A 14395-nucleotide genomic window follows, 5' to 3' on the forward strand; every position below is an offset into this window, starting at 1 on the left:
CATGTTACACATATGGAAAGACTTTGCTACTTTCGAAAGTAAAGCACTTTGGGTTCAGTTTCTTCACCAAATAAAACAATCAAACTATTTGGGATACTGTGGTGAACAGTGATTCTCTGAAGTCTGAAAATGCTTCACAAAGAAAAGTTCTTAACAAAACTCAACATGAAGCCTGTGCTTCTAAAATGCTCCAGGTAAGTATTAACCTGGACAATCAAATAATAGAACAATTTAAAAACATGGTTATACACATGCCAAAAACAGTCATTCTTCTATAAATGCTACCAACCAAATGTTAAAAGGATCCTAGCCTATCATCTTTATAAATCATTCACAATTTCTACTGGCACTAATACAACTTGTCAGGATAGTAAGGCCTTACACTTATGTAGACTTTTTTGCTTGCAAAAATACTTTCTTATATATTATGCTCATTAAAACTCACAACTACCCAGAGAGAAGTAGGTACAGCAAACAGCAGTGTGTACCATTTTGCAAATGAAAAAACTAAAACCCCATGAAAACTGCCAAGATCATAAAGAGAATACAAGGTAGTTCAAAAGTCTCTCTTCCAGCTACTCTTTCCCACTATAATTAAGTCCCAAAATGAATATTAAAGTGAAACTGATGCAAAAGAGAAACAAAGGCATTACTTAATCTTGCTTTTTTCTTCCCATTGTCCTAGCAGTAAATATACTTAGTTATATTTATTGATCTCCTAACTTAAGGAAGGCTGTAGACAGATGAAATAAAGAGATCAGAATCTAATTAAAGTAAATATATGCATTAGAACCTAAGGCAACAAACTCAAGTCTAGGACATATTAATTAATAATGCCTAGAATTCAGGTTCTGTGACTTACGCAAGTCATAGTGACTAAGTAGAATTTAAATCACTATAACCTAACTGGACAACTCTAAGAATCAATTTTGATTCCGCCTTAAGATAATTATAAGCCTGAATAATGTTACATTCAAACAATAAAAACAGGGGTTAGGGCTGCAGGTATAACTCTGGCATACAGCACTAGCCCAGCATGCACAAGGATCTGGGTTTGAAACCGAGCACTGCAAATAATCGCCATCTTCATCTTAAATTTTTAAAACTGTAGCAAATTGTGTTGGACCCCACCCATACTGCCTATTCTATATTAAGAATCTCTAAAGCACAACTTATACACTTAAATATTTATGAAATGCTAAAATATTAAAAGACGTCCTGGAGACCCAAAGTCAATAACATAGTTTCACCTTGGGAAAAACGTGCAGTTTAAAAGAGGAGGTAGATGTGTATACCTAAGCATTATGAAATTATTACTAAGGGATAAATGATTCTTAAAGAGACCTGCAATCTTAAATCAGTAAGAATCCCATAAGAAAATTCAACCTCTAAGCCAAGTGACCAGAAGAAGCTTCAGGTGGGAAGAAACCTTTATACTAGTCCTTAAATAACAACCAGGATAGGTGTCTGGGAGGGACAACAGCATTAAATGAAGAATTACTAGAATAAGTAAAGAGGAGGACATCAGAAGGTGCTTGGGGGGCACTGATGATAAAGACCAAAGAGTGGTGGTAGCACTTATGTACAAAGAGAAGACCTTCAAAGGAAAATAAACAGATTTTTTTTCTCTCCCAAATTCCACTTACCTCTTTACAGAATCAATTCAAACAGAGCAGCAATTTACCCAGAAGATAATGCAAGATTATTATTCTTTGTGGTTACAAATATGATTCTTGACAATTATCATCTAAATGAATGGGTTGGGCCTGATGATGAGAAATAAGGTTTTGCCTCTAAAATACCATCCTAAATAGGTCCACAACAATACTTTTCTTCTTGCAGCTTTCATCTTATAATCAACTGACAAAAGGAAATTTAGGACTAGCCTAAAAACAGAGGGGAAGAACGATAAGTGTAGGTTCCTGTAAACTTTTTAATACATTCATTTTCACAATAAGGGGAGGGGAAACATTTACCTAATAAGTTGAAAAGACAACTAAAAATTCTTACAACTTTCTAAACCAGATGATAAAAACAGATCCGGCTTTTTTTTTTTTTTTTTTTTTTAATTCTCAATAGAAGATAGAGTGACATTTTATAATCAAAATCTTTGACCTATTTCATATATAAAGAATACTGTCGTTAGTTATTACTTATAAAGTGATAATACTATAACTTTAAAGTGATGTCACTTTATATCACTATGAAGATACATATTTAATGGACAGACTCCAAGTTATGGAGGTGAGCTCTTTCTTCTTATTTCTCCTAAAAACTTTCACCCAGTTTAATGAGAATGATGGATTACTTTACATCAGTTTTCAAAGATTTATAGGATAGGATAGGCATTTTTTTCTCTACCCCCATGCTATTTGTATTTTGTTTCAACCAATTTGAAGGTAGGTATTGTTCTCCTGAAAATTGGTTCAATATGTTTAACATTTACTCCCTTCCTTAAAAAAAAAAAAATCACGAATGGAAATGCATAAAATGCTATATTACACGTGAGAAGTAAAGTTTAAATTAGTTTTCAATCCCTTCCAGAAGACTACATTAATTAACTTTGGTTTCATAAATAACTGCAGTGATATATGAAAATATAAAAATTGATTATCCTCCTGAAAGGATAAGTAGCTTAAAAAAAAAGCAGACATGAAGAACATTTCCACTTGCAAATGCCAGGTTTTGATAAACTGCAGCAAATTCCTCATTAGCATTTTCTATAAAGGTACACTTAACTCACATTGCTAGCAAGACACTGCTGCCAAATTCTATCAGTGTCTCTTCTGAACAGTGATGAAAACAAATTCTCTCAACTAAATAATTTGACATCTAACCTCAAAAATCCTGCTGGAATATTCATTTATGACATCCATTGATACAATTAATTGCCATAGACATACAAATTATAATGCTAATTATTTAAAAGTTATTTTTGTGGTCACCAAGAAGGAACCACTACTGAAAACAGCTACTAAAGACAACTCCATGGCACACTACAAAGAGAACCGATTATAAATCCATGCACATTTGTGTTTGGATACAAGATAGAGAATTATTAACATAATAAAAAGTGAACAATTTATCTCTGTATGTTATTTCAAGGTTTAGATAATATGACTATAATCATTTTAAAGATAAAGTAGAGATAAAATGCCTGTTTACAAACTAAATAGAAATGAGGGGATCTGAGTACAACACAATGTTGATTTACTGAGCAGAGCACCTACCTAGCATATGCCAGGTACTGGGGCCTGGAATACCAGATGGGAAAGGATACTGCATCAAGAATATTTAAGAAGTTTCATAAAACTATGTTAATAATGCTATTTGTAGAGTAAAATTTCTTTTCTCCCGAAAGTATTTGCAAATATCACCAAGAGAAACTTGGTACAGTTACTAAAATTCCTAGTCCTTCCTTAGCTATATTTAGGAAGAAAAAAATAACTAAGACAAGAGAGCTTTGTTTTTGCTGTTTTTAAATAACAGTGAAACTAAGCTGGGACAAGTCCCCTCCTATTCATTCTGCTTTGTGTAAGGATACCTCTTCAGCACAAGATTACAGGCTTATAATTACAGCCAATATTAGATCCTTATACCCTGAAATCAACTGAAGTTCTCATCTGGAACTCAAGAGACAATGGGGGAGGGGATAAACTAGCCCCACCCCCAAAAAATGCAGGGATGGGGAATGAAAAAGAATCCATACAGGATTCAAACTCCTCTTTGACTTCTGACAAAGGAAATTTCCTCATTTATTTTATCCTCGCCTTCTACAACCAATGTTAACTTTCTTTAGGACATGATGTTTATCATACTTGCAATGTAAAATATAATAATGGTAATACATGCTGCATTTGCATCACAACTGTCATTCAAAATCATACACACAAAAAAAAGGAAAAAAAATACAAAGTCATTAACTTCATGGCACCATTCCTATGCCACTGCTGGTCCCTCTCTCTTCCTCCCACATTTGTCTTTATCAATTTAAACAGGTGTGGACCTGTTTTCACCTCACAGTGGATGACTAGTCCAAGACACCCAGTCTAGCAGAAGGGCACTCCTCAAGCTTCCTCTGAACTCTCCATCTTTCTCATTCATAGCCAGGACTATCCTGACTTCCACTACCTGGACTCCAACTCCTGCAGGGATTCCCCACTACACACCAGACAGCCCAGAAACTCTTAAACTTTTGAAGATTAAACTTTTGAGCCTGTCAGCCAACCAGAAGGAAGAGAAACACAAATTTCTGTAACCACCAGAGGTGACCTCGAGATACTTTTTATAGAATATATGCAGAGTATGAAGGAACTGACACTTTCAGAATAACAAGAGAAATATCTAATTAACTGCTGCATCACACTATCAAATATTAGCAATCTTGCTAAGACAGACAAAATTTACCTACCAAGCAGGCAACTTTCTTACATACTGAGTTTAAGTGTTTTCTGGAGCTTTCACTATTCCTGCTAAAAATGAAAAACTAGAATTATTTATTTATGAAGCATCAAAGAAGTATGAAACAAAAATGATGGATAAATAGAATTTAAAATCAGTGTTTTTATTTCCTATACTATTGAATATATCACCTTAATCAGCTAAGAGTATTTTTTTTATTTTTATATAATTTTTTATTTGTTTTAGTTATACATAACAGTAGAATACATTTATGCACTTTGATATACATAGATGGAGTATAATTTCTCATTTTTCTCATAGTACCTGTTGTAGAATCACATTGGTTATACAGTCATACATATACACATAAAGTAATAATGTCTGTTTCATTCTACTATGCTTCCCACCCCCACATCCCCTCCCCTCTCCTCCCTTCACTCCCCTCTACCTAAACTAAGGTAACTCTGTTCTTCTCTAGTCCCCCCACACCCACATTCCTCGCCTGCCTTATTGTGAATTAGCATCTGCACATTACAGAAAACATTCGACCTTTGGTTTTTTGGGATTGGCTTATTTCATTTAGCATAATATTCTCCAACTCCAGCCATTTACATGCAAATGCCATAATTTCATTCTTCTTTAAAGCTTCTTTATCCATTCATCTACTAAAGGACACCTAGGTTGATTCCATAGTTTATCTATTGTGAACAGAGCTGTATAAACACTGCTGTGGCTGCATCACTGTAATATGCTGATTTTAAGTCCTCTGGGTATAAAAGGAAAAGTGGGTACCTGGGTCAAATGGTGGTTCCATTCTGAGTTTTCTGAGAAGTCTCCATACTGCTTTCCATAGTGGTTGTACCAATTTGCAGTCTCACCAGCAATGTGTGAGTGCATCTTTTTCCCCCACAGCGTGTGTGTGTGTGTGTGTGTGTGTGCATGTGTGTTTGTTTTTGGTACCAGGGATTGAAATCAGGGGCACTCAACCACTGAGACACATCCCCAGCCCTATTTTGTATTTTACTTAGAGACAGGGTCTCACTGAGTTGCTCAGCACCTCTTTATTGCTGAGGCTGGCTTTGAACTTGCCATCCTCCAGTCTCAGCCTCGAAGGCAGTAGGATTATAGGCATGCGCCACAGCACCCAGCCACAGTGTTTATTTATTTATTTATTTATTTATTTTTTTGAGAGAGAGGGAATTTTAATATTTATTTTCTAGCTCTCGGCGGATACAACATCTTTGTATGTGGTGCTGAGGATCGAACCCGGGCCGCACGCATGCCAGGCGAGTGTGCTACCACTTGAGCCACATCCCCAGCCCCCACAGTATTTATTTTTAAGGCAACAAATTTGTTTTCTGCGGAACCAAAAAAAAAAAATTTTTTTTCTCAAGTTATTGGGCCTTAAGGTAAACAAGGAATAAAATGTGACAGCTATAAAAAAAAATGAATATACAACATGGGGACTTTACCCCAAAGAAATGCTTCTAAAATTTTCATGAGTAACAGACTACCAACTGTAATCCTTGGCACTGCTTGGCAATGCATACCTATAGCAGGAGAATCACAAATTCAAGGACAGCCTCAGGAACTTAGTGAGACCCTCAGGAACTTAGCTAGACCCTGTCTCAAAACAGAAAGGACTAGGGATGTAGTTCAGTGGCCAAGCACCCCTTTGGATTCAATCCCCAGTACAAAAAAAAAAGCAACTTTTTTTCAAAAGTTGAAGTAACTTACTGCCATTTCCTAAAAATCATTTTTACGCACAAATAAAACCTGAGTTAGAATAATTAATAATTATTAATTATTAATTAATGAGTGAAAAAGAAAAATATTGTCAGGATGTTTTCATGTTTTGAGCAATTTCACATCCAGACCCCGACCCGTCTTCAGTCTCTTACATTTTCTAAACTTCTTAAAGCAGACCATTCAGGAAAGTTCACTATTTAGTCAAATCGTTCCAAACTACATTATAAATAACTCCAAAAGAGGTCTGTGGTTATCAAATACATATCTGAGAAAATACATACACTTAAATAATTAAACATCAAGATGAAAACAATTTTTTTTTTGTTCATGATACTGCTGTAGTAACAGAATCAGCCCCCCAAAATTATAAAATATACTTTCATAATGAGGTTTGGCCCACTCCCCATGCTATCAAATATCAGGAAGGAACTTTACACTTCTCTGTGGTGTGACTGGACACAACACTAAACAATCCCACACCCACACCCTACCAAAGGTATTAGCATTTTAACAGAGAAGCATCAAAGAGCACAAATGCTTCTGTCAAAGCTGTGTAGCTCTGCAGGGCCCACTAGCTCAGTCAGCTCCTCACCTCAGGCTCTGTGGTATGAAAACAGCCACAGACTGTAAAACATGAGTGTAGCCATATTCTCATAAAACTTTACAAACAAAAACACGGCTGCTAGATTTGGTCCAAGGGCCACAGTTTGCTCACCCTTGATCTAGGGATTAAATCTTCAGTTTGAAGGATCCATCCTTGTGACACAGAAAAATCACTACCCTGGATTTTTATTTCCTTTACTCTGGAGCCCAAACTAGACTGGGAATTTTCAAACATATTTTTTTAATGTAAAAATGTCTCCTTTTTCTAACAAAAGTGAAGTGTGGTGGCGAGGACTCCAAGTTTCTAGGCCTCCCAAAGGACCCTGAAGCACCTCCAGGTCCTTCGAATCTGTGAAAACCACCAGCCCACTGATCTCTGAGATTCTACTTGGCATCAAGAATGGAGATGTACTCAGAGGTTAAAATCCCCTGGGTTCAATACCCAGTACCAAAAAAACAAAAAAAATGTAGAAGACAATGAAGTAAACTAAATAAGTTTGATTACAGCTTGTTTTTCTACACTTTTATGTGTACATCAATAAGATTTCATTGGAGCATATTAATCTATTCTGACAGGACCCCTTAATTTAATATATTTGCAGATAAATCGTTCAACAATTAAAAATGATCTTATATATTAAAACGCACCAAGACTAGGCTCTACTTAGAACAATTAATTGGTAAACTGGGTCTAGATACAAGAGTTGAATTGGATTTCATAAGTTAGGTATATTATTTATTTAAATTATTCCTCATGAAAATCAAAATCTCAAAATAATAATTTTTAAAACCCCACATAAAATAATAAACATCACAGGAGTTCAGAGGAAGAATTCACATACTATGTGAAGTACCAGTGAAAATATCACATAAATGACAGTTTCAAAATACTAGCACCAAAGTGATTAATCTTACAGGGAGCCAAACTGCCTATCAAATATGAATAACTTTGTTCCAGAAAATTTCTTATTTCTATAAAGAAGCACTTGTTGCAGAAATTGAACCAAAAATTACTGCTCCTTTTCAGCTTTTATTCAATATCCTATTAATACGGAAATATATAATTACTTTTTTCCTTGTATCCGTCAACTTTCAAAAGCAAGATCAAATCATTAAGCATTTATCGTTTCCAATTTTGTACTAAGAGGTATGCCAAGCACTGAGTTTAAAGATGAATAGTAAGTTCTAGCCCAATAAATTTAGTTTAGTGAGGCTAACTGACATAACTCAAGTTAAACAAATACTTTGTGAAAATAGCAAATTTAAAGATAACAAATAACCCCTACTCTTCACAGTAACATTTCTTAGCAATTAGCTTCTGATGGCAAATTATTGACCCCACCATGCAATATTAGGAGCAGTTTATCTATGAAATCTTTGAATATTATCAGAAAGAAAAAACATAAAACATATACTAATTGCTTTAAGACAGGGCAGAGGACATACTTAAAGTTTTAGTATCAAAGCTAGTATGAATTCAACAAAGTACAGAACTCTATTTAAACAGCTTTCTTTTACACATGTACTTTATATACAAATGTATACTTGCTTGTAAAAAGTATTGATTCAGCTTTGGGGAGGAACAATAAATTAAGATCCTAGTATCTCAGAAAACTGACAAAGCATTACTACAGGCAGAAGTATCAGTACACTAGAAAAAAATGAAGTAACATGTTTATAATTTTTTAAATAGAGTAAATCTGAAACAAAAGGAATAATTTAGAAAATGCCATAAGCCTGTATTTTTAAATTCTAAATCAACAGGTGAGGCATTTACAATAGTTACCACAGAAATCATATTTAAGTTATAACAACATTTTAGAAATATTTATACATAATGCTCACCCACTAGTATTTGTATCCCTATTTTTAAAAAAGAGAGAGACTGAGGTTCAGAAAATTAATAACCATACACCTAAGTCAACCAAGAAGTTGAATACATGATTCCATAAATGTAGCTACATCAACGTAGCTCTACCCACTAAGACTTTCAAAGTCTCCTGAGAATCACTGCATAACCTATTGCAATCATCTATATTCTATGCGAAGTAATTGGACAAAATATTATCAGCTTACATTACACATTAATCTTAATCTCTTAATTTCCTGTATTTCTGCACTATAAAGGCTTAAAAGCAAAATACTCAATTTCCAACCTTTTTCACTGCCAGGAGTGAACCTCTGGCAAATAACAAATGCCTAAACAAGGGCTTTCTTGCAAAATAAGACAAACCTCTGACCATGAAAAAGATTTCCAACACTCCTTTGTTCCCTGCTTGGTGGAATAATCACAATCTTGTGTCTTTGAAGACTAACCTTACTTACTAAGTAGAAGTTCCATTCTCAATGACATCCTTAAGCCTGTGCACCAACCCCACCCTGCACTGCCTTCCTTTAGATTCTTAATAAGACCCTAGTTAAGCCTCTATAGAGCAATTTTAGTAAGTTGCATAATAATGCAACCCGAATAAAATCTATGCCATAAATCAAGTCTATCTAACCAACTTACATTGTTAAGTCACTGTGGTGAATGAAACATTATCTTAGTAATAAGATATTGAAACTACTGAAAAATACTAAGAAAAGGGGCAAATATTATTAAACACTCCATGCCAAAGACTATGCTAAGTACTTTAATATAACTTAATGTAGTTAATCTTCACAACAAGATTAGTAAACATTACCATATCCACCCGTGGTAAAATTTTCATCAATCTTTGATCAAACAGAATAATATGGTAAAACAAAGTCAACCACTTATTTTGAGATTATCACCTCCTTATTTTTATAACAGTAAATTAAAGAATATTGAGTTTACATTTATTTTAACATGCTTCCTTTGGAAAACAAATATGTGGCAAATCAACATCAGTGCCCCACTGTATTATGAAATTTTTACAATCTATTAAGTCTAAAAAGCCTTGAATCCTAAACTAAGGTTAAGTTACCTGCCCACAGCCACAAAGATAGTGCACTGAACTCCAAAGTCAACACGTTATATGAAAGAAATACACTAAATAAACCCAAAACAGGGTTGCAGGGCTCGAAAGGACGGCAGAGATGACAGCAACAGAGTCCAAAATGGAGGTAGAGAGTGGCAGCAGGGCTCCAGCACAACAGGTGAAGAACAGCCTACTCAGAGGAGATGAGAAAGGAGAGAAACACAGAAAGAGGAGGCAATGGCTTTCAGTCATATGCCAACCCAATTAAAAGATACAGAACCGTCATCACAAACATACCTTTTGATGTGAAATGGCAGTCACTTAAAGATCTGGTTAAAGAAAAAGGGATGTGCTGTTGTAGAATTCAAGATGCAAGAGAGTATGAAAAAAGCTACTGAAGTTCTAAACAAGCATAGTCTGAGCAGAAGACCTCTGAATGTTAAAGAAGATCCTGATGGTGAACACACCAGGAGAGCAATGCAAAATATGATGGCTACAACTGGAGGGATGGGTATGGGACCAGGTGGCCCAGAAATGATTAATACCCCACTCAGTAGCCTAAATAATCCTAACATCCCAAATGAGATTATCCACGCATTACAGGCTGGAAGACTTGGAAGCACAGTATTTGTAGCAAATCTGGATTATAATGTAAAATTGGCTGGAAGAAACTGAAGGAAATTTTTAGCGGTAGTTCAAGCAGACATTCTGGAGGATAAAGATGTGAAAAGTTGTGGAATAGGCACTGTGACTTTTGAAAAGTCCAAGGAAGCTACGCAAGCTATATCTATGTTTAACAGCCAACCGCTATTTAATAGACCACTGCAAGTACAAATGGAGGAGAGGTCTTTACCAAAGGGAGACTTTTTCCATCCTGAACATCCACAGCAACTTCCCCATGGACTTGGCGGTATTAGCATGGGGTTAGAGCCAGGAGTGCCAATCACCAAACAAAGACATTAGAATGGAAAACATAGGGTCTGCAGGAATGGAAATGGAAAGCATAGGATTTGTAATAAATAAAATGGAAGGGACCTTTTGGTAGTCGTGATAGGGAAAACACGTGGCGATTTGGATCTTGTATAAATAAACATGGGCCTAAAAAATGAAATTCTAAGTAATGCACTGAAGAGAGGACAGATCGTTGCAAAGCAGGGAGGAGGTAGAAGTAGAGACAACATCCTTGGGATTCACTGCATTGAGGGGTACAGGTCGGAGCCAGGCATGGATCAAGTGGGCACCACGATCAAGTGCATGGGGCCTGGTCACGGACCACATGGGCTCCAGCATCGAGTGTACGACCACATGGCCTGCAGCATGTAGCTCATTGGCTCTGAGGTCGAGCGACCATGTGGGCCACACAATTGAACACATGGGCTCTGGTGTAGAGCATACGGGCCCTGCCAGTAAGAACATGGGCCTGAGCATGGAGTACATGGGACTGGCAGGCATGCAGGCCAGCCTGAATCGCAAGGCCACAGGCCTGGAGCAAATGGGTACCAATAGCCTGGAGTGAATGGGCCAGGTATGGGCCCTGCCCTGGGCACTAGCATTGAGCGCATGGACCTAGCCATGGGTGGTGGCAATGGTGCCAGCTTTGACAGCACCATTGAGATGGAATGTGGCAACTTTGACAGAGCTAGAAGCCATGCTCCTGGGGTGGACAGAAAGGCCTACCGGATATTTGTGAGAAATCTCCCATGCTGATTTTACATGGAAGATGCTAAAGACAAATTCAACAAAAGTGGCCATGTGCTGTACGCCGACATCAACATGAAGAATGGGAAGTCCAAGGTGTGCAGTGTGGTTAAGTTTGAATCGCTAGAGGTGGCTAAGAGAGCCTCCCGTCAGATGAATGTCATGAAGCTGAGTGGCCAAGAGACTGATGTTCGAATCAATAAGCAGTTGCCTTTTTTTTTTTTCAGTTGTCAATGGACGTTTATTTATTTATATATGGTGCTGAGAATCGAAGCCAGTGCCTCACACATGCTAAGCAAGCACTCTACTACTGAGCCACCACAACAGCCCAGCAGGTGCCTTTTTTAAACATTAAAACCAGACCTCTGAATTTGTATTTTTTCTTGTTAACCATTTTCATTTGTTGGCTGGATGTATATATAAACATGTTTTAAAAATATAGTTGTTGTTTGGAGTAATTTGAATTACTTTTTAAACAACCAAGGTTTCCATTTGTTTGCACTGAGACTGCACTGTGCACAATTTTTTTTTTTTTTTGTAGTTGTACATCTTGTTAACATTGAATATGACTTTGGTAATAAATACCAGTTCCTGAAAGTGAAAATAAAAAAAAAAAAACTATTCTATGAACACCACAAAAATTAAGGATTAATTTATAATTATAAAAGAAAACAGCCATTCCAGAATATATAAAGTGGGAACAAGGACTTTTAAGGTGAAATGGTTTTACCATGCTGCCTGCCACAGAGTTTTCTGTAACTGGGTGACATAGATTTAAACCATATCAGAGAAAATGGAATCAAGATAGGAATTCCCAACCATTGCAACATAAGTCTTAGATGATGACTAGGTTTGGAAGTTCACATTTAGGAATAAAGAACTTTGGGGTCTCTAAGTACATTGTATATGTGTAAAAAAATGTTTATGGTACTTTAAATCCAAGGAATAGGCAGACAGGAAATGTTTGCCCTTAAAGTTTGCTCTCCTTAATTTTTTCCAGCTCCACAAGAAAAGAGGATGGTGGTAATCAGAAATGAATGATTAGAAACAATTTGAAATGCTATAAATTCTTCCTTACTACCTCACTTCTTGGCACTTAGGACACGTATTTCAAATTTTTCTAACTCCTCAGTTTTTGATACTCATTTCTATTTCATTGAAAATATATAAACTTGATTAAGCAGTTTCTCAATAACTCAAATCAATCATCAAATATTTTTCACAATTTGATCAAGCATTCCCTAATAGAGTGTCTCTAAAAGAAAAAGTTGTGTAACTTATAGAAGAAAAAATTCAGAAACCTTTTGTCTTGCATCATTCCAGTAGTTAATTACATAAAGAACAACTGAATGATTGAGATTTAGTCCACACCTCATGTGTAAACAGCTTTCCTTTTATTTTCTCATTAGATTTCAGTTACCCCAAAACCTTCATTTATGCCCTCAAATGCAATTATTACTAAAACTATCAAACAAAAAATTAATTTAAAATATTAAAAACACATGATTTATGTCTTTCTTACCAATAAACACTTTGCTTATATTTTTATAGTTAGATCCCATATTTTTAATATAAGTCCAATCGTCCAACACCAATTTTTATGGTTATAGAAAAAAGTTACATATTTACAAAAACAGCATGTATTTACACTGGGGGAGACAAGTGTGTGACGAATCCAGAGGGCAGGCATGGAGACTTTACTCTAAATGCAAAGACATATAAGTGAGAGGGGAAAGATTTGTAGAGATTTTTGCCTTGAGTTGATTTTTAATGCAGTTTTTTTTTTTAAGTTTCTTTTTTGAATCCTAATAATGTTCTAAAAAAACCTAAGTGAAAATAATGAACATCTGCAGGTCAGTTTATCATCATCCATGGCTATAATGCAGCCTTACATTAGAATTTTTTAACACGCCCTTGTGACTCCCTCCCTTATTCCCCTTCTCTTTTCTCCATCCCTCCTCCTACCAAAAATAGCAAAGAATTTTTAAATTCCCAGGGAATTAAAAGGAGATGGCACAATACAATTGAAATTTCACTGAGATTAACTTTGTTAAGCTAAAACCAATTTCTTTTCCATTTTGCTTAATAAACATGGAATTTTCGACTTCGTACACTTTTTTTTTTTCTTATACCAAATAATCTAGTTACTTAAATTCAGGATCATGAAACATTGAAAACTGGTACAATACATTCATCTTCTAAATATTTAAAAAATACAGAAAAGGACAAAGTGAATAAATAATTTAAAAGTTATTAATTTAGCTTCCCTTACCCATTTATTTATTTGTGGTGTGTATGTGTGTGTGTGTGTGTGTGTGTGTGTGTGTGTGTGTTTTAAATTCTTTCCAAATAATATGCAGCCTCATTCATTGCACCAATGGCCCAATGCATACAAAATATTCAACTAAAAAGTTCTGGCTCTTCATTAAGATTAAGATTAAATCAGATCAGGAGAAAGATTTAGTTTTAAAAAATAATAATCTGGTAGCCTTTTTCCAGATTCAAAAAATAACTCCAAAAAGGGCTGGGCATATAGCCTACTGGTAGAGCTCTTGTTTACGTGTTTAGCATGCATGAGGCCTTGGGTTCAGACAAAAACAAATAAAAACTCCAAAAGCTATGCTTCCCTTTTAATTTTGAAATTTAAAAAAGTGATAAAAAATAGTTCACAAATTTCCTGTCCCCTTCACTGAGCCTCCCATAGTTCAACATTTTAAAAAGCATAATAAAATGCATCAATTTCAGAATCCCAGCTTTCCTTTGTCTCTTCCAATCTGTGGTAGTTCTCAGCATTTCTCCAACAATTTTGAGGAATACTGGCCAGTTATTTTGCATTAAATTTGAGTCTGTCTGATGTTTTCTCCACTTGGATTCATTTTTTATTGTTGTTGTTCTTTGTTTTTTAGTAAGAATGTTGGGCTGAGTATGTAGTTCAGTAGTGGAATACTTTGCCCACTATTCACAAGGCTCTGAGTTTGATCCCCAACACTACCAAAAATAAG

The 14395-nt window shown here is 35.5% G+C and overlaps 1 protein-coding gene and 1 pseudogene across 5 annotated transcripts in view; one reads left to right on the forward strand and one right to left on the reverse strand.

The window, feature by feature from the left end:
* Rapgef2 (Rap guanine nucleotide exchange factor 2) overlaps window positions 1-14395 on the reverse strand; it is a 251756-nt gene that overhangs the window by 225761 nt on the left and 11600 nt on the right. The gene's annotated exons all lie outside the window — the stretch shown is intronic.
* LOC143406400 (heterogeneous nuclear ribonucleoprotein M-like) lies at window positions 166-12430 on the forward strand (annotated as a pseudogene).

Source organism: Callospermophilus lateralis, chromosome 8 (assembly GCF_048772815.1).
Source record: "Callospermophilus lateralis isolate mCalLat2 chromosome 8, mCalLat2.hap1, whole genome shotgun sequence".
NCBI lineage: Eukaryota > Metazoa > Chordata > Mammalia > Rodentia > Sciuridae > Callospermophilus > Callospermophilus lateralis.